Below are 14,431 nucleotides of genomic sequence, written 5' to 3'. Positions count from 1 at the left end.
ATCAAACTCTTGACCTATTTACTTTCTCACACAAAGGGTTATGAAGAGTTTAGCTGGATAAATAATGCCAGTGTTTCTAAGTAAAATAAGGGCATTTTCAAATATTTGTACATTGCAAGGTGTGTGTATTAAAAAGACTAAGAAACAAAGACCTATTAGAGCTTGGTATATTTTACGGATATATTCATTGAAGGCTGGGTACTGCCCTCTAGATGTCTTTGTTAATGGGTTTCTGTCTCATATACTTTTAACCAAAATTACCTTTATTCATTTTTTTTACGGTTTTTAAAGGCAGTGCTTTAATGCCTTTCTAGTTGCCGGGTTAATCCTTCCTTCCGCGATATCCAACTTATCTACGTGGGGGGTCATTAGACTCCAAGTAGATCCGGAAATTTTGAATTCTCTCCTCTTCTTATTGCGATATAAAATGTTTTTTGTTTCATTTCATTTACATTGGGAAATAGAGAAACGATCATTGTGTTTTGTTAGTTTTAAAAACTTTTGATATATTAGTATTTTGCATTATAAGCAGTCAACCGATTGACAAACTAGAATTATTTGAATTCCGTGTGGAAAGAGCTCGGGTTAATTTCGAGTGTTATCTGCAATCTAGATGTTTATAAATCATTTCAGTCGTTGATATAATAATTAAAGGTCGACTGAACATGAATTATATTATACAATTTAAAGCGCATTTCTGTTTATGCACGTGAACCCGTCTAACGTTATTTTCGCAGTTATATAAAGTAGCAAATTATCGTTCCTGAATAGGTGGCGCCGTGGTAGCGGATCCTGTTCCTCTTCTTCCGGTTTCTGCACTGTGCAACTATTTCAGTTATATTTTTTAATTAACGATGCCAAGTACTTGTTGTTGTGTACCTGGATGTCATTTAAGAGGAGGACATGCATTTCCAAATGACTTAAAAAGAAGGAAAAGTTGGATCAACGCCATGGCCCATACGCAGATTGGACGAGAACACGATGATATCGTGGAGTCCATCAGCTGTTGTTTGCAAGGCACGTTTTACTGAAAAAGACTACGTGCAGGAAACTATTCATGGTAAAACTCTATTTTCTTTGTGAAATATATAGTTATATATGTAATCTCCATGCGAATAAACCAAAGTCTGTTTACAACCGCAATTATCGTTTTAGAATAAAAGGGGGTGGGTAATTCAAGACGTCATAATTTTTTGGATTACGATTCAATGTGATCTGTTTGAGATTTTTTGGTGATTGCTACAATTATAATGATTTCTTACAAGAGGTATATCATACTGAGAATTATTTTAGCAGTAATTATGCTAATGTAGTAATGACAGGAATGCATAAGCTATGCCTCATAGACTTTCTTGAAAAATATCAATGACAATGTTAACAGGAACAAAACAATGACATGCTCTCATCTATATATAGTTATTTAGGTACAAACAATGTACGTTTGTTGCATAAGTCTCTCATTGTTTGTCCTTTGGATTTACATAACATACATTGAATCAGGCAAACATAGTTTTATCCAGATTGTAATGAATAAATCTAGTTAATATTTCGCCAGGTAGTACAAAGTATACATTGCTAATGGAAGTTCATTTAATTATAAAAAATCTAATGTTTTATAACCTTTTTCAGGGCGCAAACCCACCATACAAAGACTTAAGTCTACTGCAATTCCCAGCCTATTTTCCTGGACCAAGCAAGAGACTGAATCGTCCGCAAAAAGAAAAATCAGGGCAGTTTCCTGTGAAAACAAAAGAACTAAACTTGATGAATATTGTAGTAGAAATCTAGAGGAAAGTTTTGATTGTAAAGTTGGTTTTCCTGAAGAAGTCATTCATACTGCAGAAAGGATTTATGACTGTCCACCACCAACTGCCGAGCTAATGTTGAGCTTCACAGATGGAATTACGCAAACACCATCAATGCCTATATTTTCAGCAGAGAATTTTGAAATGAAGACACGTGACACAGCCATGCATTTTCATACCCGTTTAGAGTTGTATACTAAATTTTTATTTGTTTTGACCACACTTGGTCCAGCAGCACATTGTTTGAGATACATATATTTTCAAATTGATAGGGTGTCAGTTGAAAATCAGTTTTTTTATGACTTTGATGAAATTGAGGCATCATACAACCAACTTTGAACTGTCTAGATTCTAGATTGAATCTAGTGTTAAGAATATTGTGTATACATGGATTATTTTTATGTCTAAACAGTGGTGTGAGGCTAACACTTGGCCATCTAGTGGTTTAGTCAGGTATTTTTCACCATCCAACTTCAAATTAAAGTTTCCTACGACTTGGATTATTATTGACAGCACAGAATATCCCGTGATAAAACCTAAAGCTCCTAGAGCTCAGGCAACCTTTTCATCAAATAAAAACAGAAACACTGAAAATTCTTGAATGTTCGACACCTGGTGGTTTAGTCAACTATGTCTCTATGTCACATAGAGCGAATTATTGGACTTGGCAAAACATACAAAATTCTAATAAATCCTATGAATGAAACTGAAACAAAACTTTCATCTGAAATAACATTTAGTTGTTGTATGTTGTGTAATTTTAGAACTTGTATTGTGCCAAAGGATGCATAAATAAAAGTGACGCAATGAATTTTGTTCTGATATATATATATTTACAATTACATGCACATGTAAATTGTAATGCATATAAAAATAAGGAGATGTGGTATGATATTCAGTGAGTGCTGGGATTGATTTTGGGGGTAATTGCCTCCAAATTTTAGGAATTAGGGGCCAAAAAGGGGCAAAAATCAAGCATTTTTCTAGTTTCATGACAATAACTTGTGTGTAAGTCTATGGATCTCTCTGACATTGTATCACATGGTTCCATATCACAAAGGGAATGCTGGGATTGATTTTGGGGGTAATTGCCTCCAAATTTTAGGAATTAGGGGCCAAAAAGGGGCAAAAAACAAGCATTTTTCTAGTTTCATGGCAATAACTTGTGTGTAAGTGTATGGATCTTTATGAAATTGTACTACAAGGTTCCATATCACAAAGGGAAAGCTAGGTTTGAGTTTGGGGGTAATTGCCCTAAACGTTTAGGAATTTGGGACCAAAAAGGGGCCAAAAAAACAAGCATTTTTCTAGTTTCCAGACAATAACATGTGTTCAAGTGTATGGATCTCTCTGAAATTGTACTGCAAGGTACCATACCACAAAGGGAAGGCTGGGATTGAGTTTTGGGGTGATGAATCATAAGGGGGTTCAAAAAATTTGGGGGGGATTCTTTTCCTTTTTTTTCTTTAAAATTTTCCATTTTAAATTGGTTATTTCTGATTTATATATAAAAGCAAATAATAATGATATGGTTTGAATAGGTAAATTAAATTTTTTTAAGTATCTTAGACCACTTTCATTCTGTGTCAGAAACCTATGCTGTGTCAAATATTTAATTACAATCCAAATTCAGTGCTGAATCAAGCTTGAATGTTGTGTTCATACTTGCCCCAACTGTACAGGGTTCGACCTCTGCGGTCGTATCAAGCTGCGCCCCAGCAGAGCATTTTATTTCATTCATAAATTACTTTATGCTTGGAAATATAATTTTGCTTGGAGTTGAAAGAGTTGACATGTTGCAATGTACATTTACTCTACATAGTTCTATGGTACCAAATCAAAAGTTTATATAAAGAAAGAAGTCAAAGGTTTCCCATCATAGTTTAGTTACATACATTTTTTTTGTACCTGAGGTCGTTGAATATAGATCATTATATAAATAAGGAGATGTGCTATGATTGCCAATGAAAAAACTAAGGATTTTCTTATCCAAGGAATAGATTTCCTTAGCCGTATTTGGCACAACTTTTTGGAATTTTGGGTCCTCGATGCTCTTCAACTTTGTACTTGTTTGGCTTTGTTACTATTTTGATCTGAACGTCACTGATGAGTCTTATGTAGACGAAACACACGTCCGGCGTATTAAATTATAATCCTGGTACCTTTGATAACTAATTTGACTATAAACATAGATAAAAAAGGTACAAACTGGACATAATGCACTAGTTCATAAACAAGTGAGAACAATCGCCTTCATATAGTGCTCAGAATATGACATTCATAAAACTTATTCAATATCATTAGAGAACTCTAAATCTTAAATACTGAAAGCCACCTCTGATAAGTACACTGTACTATGCAAGATAATGATATAACTGGACTTAAAATACACACAACCTGTAATTAACTGCCTTTACAGCACTTTCGTGCTTTGATTTTTTGTCGTCGTTCGGGAAAGGATGACAGCGGTCTCAACATTATTTCTTCCTCTTTAATTTGGGTTGATTTGGTGCAGGTAACAGAATAACAGAAGAAGATGTGGTATGATTGCCAAAGTGACAACTATCCAACAGAGTCCAAATGACGTGGATTCATACAACTTGAAATCACCGTATGGCTTCAACGATAAGCAAAACCCATACCGTATAGTCAGCTATAGAAGGCCCCGTCATGACAAAATGTGAAACTATTTAGCAAAAAAGAAAGGCCTGATTGATGACAAAGCAATGAACAAAAAATACAAAAAGAAAAAACAGACTGCATCCAACGACAACTACTGAAACTTCCGACCTGGGCTAGGCACAGAACGCGACGAGCCAAACATAACTGCGAAAGCCCAACCCTTCTTGGGACTGCGATGCAACAACACAATACTTGGACAAACTGTGAAAACCAATAGGTAGCGAATTGCCTTACCAGATCAGACGGAACACAAAAAAAACCCGACTAACTCAAAGTCAAAAGACACAATTTACCGATCCAAGTGCACCCTCATTCACTGAAATCCAGCAAAAGGCAATACCAACTTACAAATAAATCATGTCCTACCAGACCCGTTCCGTTTCTGTAAATATGTATCAAATTATGTCATGGCAATTTCGAGCGTTCTGTCGTCTATATTTTGGTAACTTGAAGTATAAACAATAAAATGAACTCACATTTCAGTTTGGTTTGACACATTATAAGGTTAAATACTTGGTATAACATACAATGCTTTATGAATATCTTCCTTGTGTTGAATACTCCTTTGGCTTTTATTTATGTATGTTTTCCTCTAATAACAATGATTCCTGCCGATTATAATTCATCTTCATATTCAACATTAATATGTCATATTCATTTTCCCTTGTAATAGAGAAAAGCTGATAAAAAAGAAATTAAGTTTTCTTGGAAAACATATCCTATGATTACAGATGTAAAAATGAAATCGAACTTTTGAACCTAGCCAGAAGGCTGCTATAATTAATATAAAATGTGTTATGATTTCTTCTGTCAGGAAATTTGACAATCTGTATAATTCAAGGTTCCTAGAAAAGACAGTATTTACTGAAACGTGAGAAATTCTTGCAATAAATAACTTATAACTTTTACAGGATTTGTGACAATTGATGTATTTATTGAAATGAACGTAATTCAGCGCTAAATACATAGCTTTTGAAAATTAAACCTTCTTACAGAAAAATTGCATTCAAAATCATATGAAAGCGAATAATGAAAAAATAATAAAGCATTTTCACCATCATACTGAACAAAACTGTTATTATGTATCAATGGTGAATTTGATCAGAGATAAAAAAAAAAACAAAAAAAACAGCAAAATAAGCAAAACAATATAAACATAAAACGTTGAAATTTAAATGACTTCATTATCCAGATTTGTGTTATTTTTGTAATATTGCTTTGAAAAGTTTATTACATTGAGGGTTTTTCCTTTACGACAGAAGAGATGACTAATTTTTATGTACATGTAGCAACATTCCAGCAGCACCTGCATATTGAGTAATATTTGAGCTTTCGATACTTGCGGTTCCAATCACGAACTTTTTCATTGAGGATCACTGCTCACCGGGAAGATATTGAACCAAGGCTGTTGAATGCTGAAGTTTAAGTCATCGGGTATCACTTTGGCAGTTTGATAGACGCCATCATGATTAAGTTAGCTGTTGTGGAAAATCTGTGTCACAACTTACCACAGTTATGATTTATTTGTCGGAGCCATGATTCTGTCCTCCTTTCCTTGTTAATGACAACACCGAATTCGACTTATCACTGGATATTTACCTTTCATGAGCAACATGACAGGTGCAACATATGTGGAGGAAGCAATTGTTCATCCCCGGATTTTCATCTTTCTGGAGCAACATTACGAATGTAACATTTGTGGAGAAGCAATTTTTCATCCCTGGGTTTTTATCTTTCACGAGCAACATGACGAGTGCAACATTTGGAGTAGAAATTGTTCATCTCCTATATATAGTCTATATGTAGACCTCAATGTGTCGTTGAGACAAAGAACAACAACACAACACAAATTAATATGGGTTTGATAACATCAGCCTATTCAAAGTCTTTTGCATTTATATTTTTTTCTTCTTTGTAGGTATTTTTGGAATGATATTTCAATTTTTCAATTGATATATTAAGATTTTCATAGCATACATTTCTATGAGTGGAAGCAATTGTTAATGAACGCTTAGACAAAGATTGAAGAATATTTAAGTATATATATGATATAAAATGTAATAATAAGACAAGATACATGAGGGTCTGAATGGGATTTACAGATATAGAATATTGGGTCAACACTACAGAAAAATGTACCAAAAAATAAAAAATTAAGAAAAATAGTTTAAAAAAAATAAAGAATAGAGAACAATAGGTTGCTAAAATATAGAGAATAGAGAATAATGGGCAAAAATTATAAAGAATAGAGAAGAATGGCCTAAAAAATTAAAGAATACAGAATTGAAGGACTCCCATTCAGACTATCATACATCCCCCAAAAATTGTTTCTTAGTGTTTTAAAAAAAAAATGATACGTTTCTAATTGAGACGTATGAGCTTAAATGACTTAACTTCAGTCTGATTATACACCAACAAATAATTAATAAATTACTAACTGCCATGAGTTATTTGTGATATGTTTACGTTATTTGTATAATAATCTCAAATAGTTCACACACGTCACGACTAGTTTTAATGCCAGTCATTCTATATATTTACTAACTAATTTTTATCTTTTGTTAAAGACTAAACCAGAATGTCAACTGAAATGGAAACACTTCCTGAAAAAAATCTCAGAAAGGATTCTGTGGAGAACACCACAGGAAACACCTGGAAATACTAGATTAAACCAGCACGGTTTCATCGCATGCAGGTATTGCTGTTTTTCAACGCACTGGTTTCTACATGATTTTTCAAATTAACTGAATTTTTAAAGTGTGCCATCTCATAGCTTGCAAGCATGAGTTTCATATTGCTGAATAGGATGTGTAATAATCTCAGACAAGGGTTATAAAACTAAAATGGGATTATATTTCTAGTTTGCAACTTACTCTGTACACATAAATAGTAAAACTATGAAATATAAATACGTTATACAGATATTGATATCTTACACCTATGAGTCGATGGCCTTTTCTGAAAAAATAAACCAATTTACTTATAATGTGTTATTTATAGTAACATCTAATATATATTTATTTTTTATCACAAACTGATGTTTATAATCTTTTTTTTCTAATTACATAAAAGGCAAATAATCTTGATCATTACGGTTCTTTACGTCATACATGTAAGTAAACAACAGTGTCCTACGCAAACAAAATCGAACATTTCATTCAACATATCTTTCGGTCGCCAAACATGGCCATTATATAATTATGACCCATCTTCATGCCTTATTTTATCTAATTCTTAAAATGATGTGTGCTTTCCGAAATTTCAAACTTTGCTTTATTAGCACAAATTATGACATTTTATTCCTAATGAAACAGTTTGTAAGTTACAACAGGTGAGAAGCGGAAAACGTGAGATTTTATTATAAATCTTGAAAAAGATTTTTGACAATCTTGAATTTTTCAGGATTTATAATAATAATAATAAATTCTTTATTTTCAGAAGGTAACACAGATAACAACATAGTTAATCCACCCAATGGCCTTCTGCATCTACATGATATATTTATACATACACAAAGATAAACAAAACAAAATGCTATTACATATGATATCTTGTTTTGTTTATTCTTTTTTCACGATTTCTAACTATATTAAGAATTCGGTTCGTGTTAAAAATAATGAAAAGTTTAGATATTTCTTTCTTTCTATTTTTATTCTCATACGACTTCCAATTCGAATAAAATCAGGGATACTTTCACTACAGCTTATCCCAATCTAATTAAAATATAGATCTTTAATTTCGTTATCCTCATATGACGTATATATACAAGCACGCGAAATAAGATGGATCTGAATTTTAATTAGATTACATCTTACCTTTGCTAGGAAACAACATATAAAGCAATTAATTTTCAGTTCTTAGAATTTCATATCCGTCCGTTAATGCAAATTTCCTGGAAACTTGATCTAAATTGATTTTCATATTTTGTGACAGAAGACATAAGAACAAAATGCATTAATTATAGACCATTCTAAATTTCAAAAGTTTAACAATGAGATAAGGCTAGGAAATACCACTTCAACATATTTGTTTGATATAGAAACGAAGATGGAACAATTGGATAAAAATTAGATGAGACCTTATCCAAAATATATATAATTCCAAGTCTACTAGCGCATATTAAATTTTTTTTTTTGGGGTTCTTTTTCGTGCTACCATAAATTTAGGACTGTCTATTTATTAAAAAAACTATAACATTGCCTTATTGATCTGAATTGAACAGAAATGATGGCAGAATACTTCTAAATTTATCGCAATGGCAATAAAAAGATATAAAAAAGCAGGTGGAACTGAACTTTTTTTTCTGGTTTTATTGTATTGTTAATTACTATTTAATAAACGTACAGTACAAGTGTCCGTGTACATATATCTATAGGTGTCATTTTGCTTTGTGTAGTTGGGTTACTGTGATGTTACGTATGATACCCCACAGCACCTTTTAGAAATTGATACATTACTAGATGTAAATTCTTTTTGTAGCACTGGGTCGATACCACTGAAGGTGGACTGTTAGTCTTCAGGTGTATCATAAGCTCAGTTCCGACTGATTTAATGTAAAGACGTCATAAACAGTCCTAAAAAAGAAAGACCTTGTGCATTGCCAAAATACAAGTATATAATATCGACAAGATGTAGGACCCCTTTTTTCATAAATGTTAAGCAATACATATTTAGTTAGGTTTTAATTTATCAAAAACAAACTAATGTTAGTACAGATAAAAACCATATTCAAAGATCTTACAATGGTGTTAGAATGATACCTTTTAAGAATAAATTCATTTAAAGGATCAGTAAAATTACATAGGTCTTATTTAAATGTACGTGCTATATAAACAACATTGCCATAAACATAAGAATGTGATAAGACAACTTTTGCATGACAATTTTCTTTTTAGAAATCTGCTAATTATAACATTTGTAGCAACAAACTTTAAACCGTCAATATATCTTTTTTTTTCAATTTTACGACTAGCATAAATCCTTCATTGTAAAAAAAAATGCAAAGGACCGACAACAAAACAAAAACAAAAAACAAAGAGAGAGACAGATAGATGTTCGCAGTCAATGAAAGCTGTTTGAAAATTTTTACTCTGTTAATATAAAAAAGGTGCCACCTATGTATTTGTCAACAAAAAATGATCATGACCTGAATTAAATATAATATAGCTCGGATATCATATCGCTTGTAATGAATAAATATTTGTATCTCTGTTGTTGCAAATGTATATTTCATTCAAAACTTGTCAGTCAAACAAAGTTTGAATATATTTATTTGTCATTTGTGTAATATTCTTACAAATATTAAGACATTAAGTAAGTACTCATTTCTACTTATTTAGAGGAAAAACTAATAACATTTTGGTAACAAATCAAAGATATATCCTTGACCTTTGATAGACAAATATAATATGAATGATGACTGTTATCGTCATTACTTGAGCTTCTCTATAGTTAATGATCAGCGCTATTGGAAATTTAGATATTAACTGTAATGAATATGAAAATGCATACTTGGTTTTAGAAAAATGAATACAGATAATAGTTATAATATCTAAAATATAAGAATTGGTTTTGAGTTCAACCTCTATAACTTTGATTTCTTAATATTTTTTTTTTTTTTTATAAGTACCTAAGGTAAGTCAGCAGTTGATTAAACGTTGTGCAGTTTATCCATTTTCTTTTTATGACTACTGATGTTGTAGCTTCCTCAGACATTAAATTTTTGGCTGTAGAGTTATACGTGCCTTTTGTTTGTTTCTCTGGAACTATTCCATATTGTTAAAGAGATTTAATACTTTCATGCCATTTACTGTACATGTCTATGTATTTGGGTATACATCGTGATGTGTCGATTGTTCCTTATTTTGAAAGGAACATTTTCGAGTTGGTTCAATATGTGTGTGTGTGTGTTGGCTTTTCAGATTTCAATTCGCGTACTAATATTTTGCATACTAAAACTCTTAACATACGGGATATAGATATCATAAACTTGTTAAACTTTTACCAAATGTAATGTTGGTTTATTTGAGGAATTTGGATAAGAGAACAGTGTACATTATTGTGACAGTAATAGACAGGACTGGTTTCTATATCGTCCCGAGTGTATAAAAGTTGTGAACAAGTTTAACAGAAACCATCGTAGATTTGTCATTAAAGCCAAATTCCGCAAATAACAAAAAAATACATGACGATATGAAATAAGACAAACACTGACGAGGTTCATGACTTGAGACAGGCACATGAATATGTAGCGAAGTTAATGATATCACAAACATGCATTTAATTCATTTTAGTTTTGTACATGAATTAGGCCGTCAGTTTTTCGTTTGTTGTACATTTGTCATTTCAGGGCCCTTTATAGCTTACTATGCGTTATGGGTTTTGTTCATTGTTGAAGGCCGTACGATGACCTATAGTTCTTAACTTCTACGTTATTTGGTTTCTGGTGGAGAGTTGTCTCATTTGCAATCATACCGTATCTTCTTATTGTTATATTCAATTTTTGAAAATGATATTCTAACTTAGCTTTGTGTGATAATATAATATTGTTTATACATGAAAGTAAAGGGATTGCATCAAAACTTTACATTTTGAACTATACATTTATTTAAATGTGTGCACTTTGTTTTCATTTGTATAACTGTAGCAGCATATATCACCATTTTAATTACTAGTATATAAACTAACCAATGGTCTCTTAATATTAATTTTTGAAACTTGCTTATGTAATATAAATCTGTAGAAGTATAAGATATGATTGTCAATGAGACAACAATCCATATAATACCAAAGGATAGGAATATAACGACCATAATAACCGTAGGGCCAAACTATATCGAATAGTTAGCTATAAAAGGCCCTGGGATAACAAAATATGGAACAATCCAAAAGAGAAGATTAACGGCAATAATGCAACAACAAAACATTCAAAGAAACTATTTAAGAAATCAGTTAAAAAGGGTTTGTCTCATTTGACTCGCCAAAAACCACTAAAGGATAGACAAGAAATATGAAGATCGCCATTTTGATAAAATGAAGACACATAAAAACAATCCATACGTACAGTGTGATGTTATTGAATTTGTAAATAATTTCATTCATTTCTTTATTTTGCAATGTTACGCACGAACTATATATAGATCAAATATTTCTTATTATAGATTTTTATAATTTGTTTATTGCTTTATTAAAAAGTAAACAAATGTCACCAATTGTAAATAAAGCCTTTCATAATTTAAAGAAGAGAAAACACAAATGTCATCATCTTCAATATTCCAATTAACTAAGACGTCATTTAAACAATACATAAGTTTTCATTACGACCAATTCAGAAACTAAAATGTCAGATTGTTCAGGTTCCTATTACAATACATAAACAAAGTAACCTTTTCGTAATCATTATTGCTGTAGATAGACACATCAAAATATCAAAACTCCTTGACAATTGAATATGTTTTCGTGAAACTACAGAAACTTTCTTTAGCTAAATATGTAATTATATTTTTTTATCAGAATATATTCGACTTAACCAAACAGTCGGGTATATTATAAAAATCTGTTTATGTTGATAAAGTACAAGTTTTAAGTTTTGCTGATCGTACTAATCAATTGTACAGGAGACTATGATGTATACACCTTGACCGCGCTTGTTAATTTCTAATGCAAGTTACAGGGACAAGTTGTGGAAAGACACAAAAGTACTTATGATGACAAATTATAACAAATTTTCGCTAAAAAAAAAGAAATGCAAAACGTTAGGCAAATTAGCAAACAATCAAATAACGAACACGAAAATATTTTGTGAAGTAAAGATTCTGCCAAACTACACTATCTTCTAAAAAACAATTGATTGTAGAAAATAGCGCTGTTTAGGTTCATTTGCATGCATTGTTCTTTGTTTATTTATTGTTTAATTTGCTAGTATAGAAATGCTTTTTTCTGCAATATTTGAAAGTCAGTATTCACAGGTGTGGCGTGATCGTCAGTTTGATAAGAATTCCGCTCAAACCGGTGCTAGGGGCCGTCTTAAATTTGCAGTGAGGTAAGAGTTTTTGTTTTTTTTATGCTCCGGGGAAAAGCCCTAACTGCGACTTTGAGATAAAGAATAACAACACAAGCGCTGTTCGCTTTTTGTGTTTTCTTCTGTGCATGTACTGATTTTGTGTCATGAACGGATACCCCATATCCTTTGTTTTCTATTAAGGAGAATAGAATCTGAACTAATCTATGTATGAACAAACATTTATCATACATGCAAAATATATATATGTATGATTCAATGGAAACTGTATAAAAGTACTGCGCTCAAAACATGTTTAACCCTATCCCATTCTTAACGTGCATGTTCCGGGCCAGGAACCTGTTGGTCAGTGGTTGTCGATCATTGTAATGTGGCATGTACATTGTATGAAACTACAAATACTGAAAGCGCTTTTGGTTATGCGAATTTTTATATACTGCCAAAATAACCAATATTGTGAAGTTGAATTTATGTTCGAATTGTTGAGCTATAATAGTTTGTTGATAGTTCAATAATAAATTCGACTAAAAGTGACTTGAAGTATTATCAATTAACGTACTGTTCGGACAGGACTTTGAGTTAGTTTTCATGCAGTGAAGCTAAAATTTTAATTCTTTCATTAGTAACAGTATTTGACGGCTGCATATTTAACTTTATATTTCAATTTGAGTTTGATTTTTCAACATAAACATGATTTAGTTCGACTGGTATTCGAGTTAAGATCATATTTTGAATTTATATTTGATAAACGTTAAAATTTGAGTTAAAACATGTAATACAATTAATAGAAAGTGTAAACGGTGTATTTATACTTTATCAAATAGGAAAACACTAGACCGTTAAGAATGAAGATACAAACAGATGTCCACAAATATTAAACAGAAAACTAGAGATTGAGAAATACGAGTATTTATCATATACTTGTAGAAAATAATGGTATAATTGTACCCCTTGATAAAACTAATTTATGCATATATTTATTCAATGAATTTGAAGAATTGTCTTAGCCGTGTGATATGACTTTTGTTATCAACTGCTTCCGGTATATATCAACTGTTTCCGGTTTATATCAACTGCTTCCGGTTATTATCGCATCCCTTTCTTTAACGTAATCGCAAAGCATTTCGACGTCATTCTGCAAATTCCGGAAAATAAACCTCAGTGATACATTTAAGTGAAAAACATAGCTAAGTAGAATAACAGAAGGAATATTAGGAAACAAGAAAATATATTATTAAAAAACGCAAAACAAATAATACAACAAATGAATTTTATAAAGTTTTAAAAACGTTTTCATGTCTTTATGGCTTCTGCTGAAGTATATGATAAAAAGAACATAACATGTCATTTTTCATATCGGACCCCTTATCAGCCCATGGTCAAAATCATCCCTCGAGCATGTCGGCTCTCGGGCTGATATCATGACCTAGGGCTGATAAGGGGTCTAATATGAAAAATGCCATTTTATAATCTATATATATTGGGATCCTCGCTAATGACAAGTACAAATCCAATAATTCGTTGTCGATGGACCGACTCCCTAAGCAAAGACTAAACGTGACCGTGTATTTATGATATCCTGCACACACAAACGAGTGTCCATTAACAAGGACTAGACGTAACTGTATATTTAATATCCAGCATGTCCAAACATATGCCACTCGCCAGGAGTAACTTGTATTAATGACAATTTTTGCGCAGAGAAAGAGGCATAATTCCCAATTGTTTATTTGCCTATTCGATTTGATTCTGCTATTACACTCTTTTTACACAAGTTATTTCCCTTTACTAATTGTAGATTTGTTCTAATCCGCTGCTTATGCAAAGCATGACAATTTTAAAGGGATATATAATCGTTTTGATCAATATTTATGCAAAATAACGATTGTTATCATAACTTTAGAGCTTCAAAAAATATTTTTAA

At 31.8% G+C, this 14,431-nt stretch overlaps 1 long non-coding RNA gene across 1 annotated transcript; it reads left to right on the top strand.

The window, feature by feature from the left end:
• The first annotated feature begins 302 nt into the window (after positions 1 to 302).
• On the top strand, positions 303 to 2,616 carry LOC127709800 (uncharacterized). The gene is made up of 2 exons (XR_007985771.1): positions 303 to 1,060; positions 1,630 to 2,616. It is a non-coding gene; the product is annotated as an uncharacterized LOC127709800 (long non-coding RNA).
• Positions 2,617 to 14,431: the final 11,815 nt, after the last annotated feature.

Source organism: Mytilus californianus, unplaced genomic scaffold (genome assembly GCF_021869535.1).
Source record: "Mytilus californianus isolate M0D057914Y unplaced genomic scaffold, xbMytCali1.0.p SCAF_7, whole genome shotgun sequence".
Lineage (NCBI taxonomy): Eukaryota > Metazoa > Mollusca > Bivalvia > Mytilida > Mytilidae > Mytilus > Mytilus californianus.
Note: the sequence above shows the minus strand (reverse complement) of the source record. Positions and strands in the feature narration are given on the sequence as shown.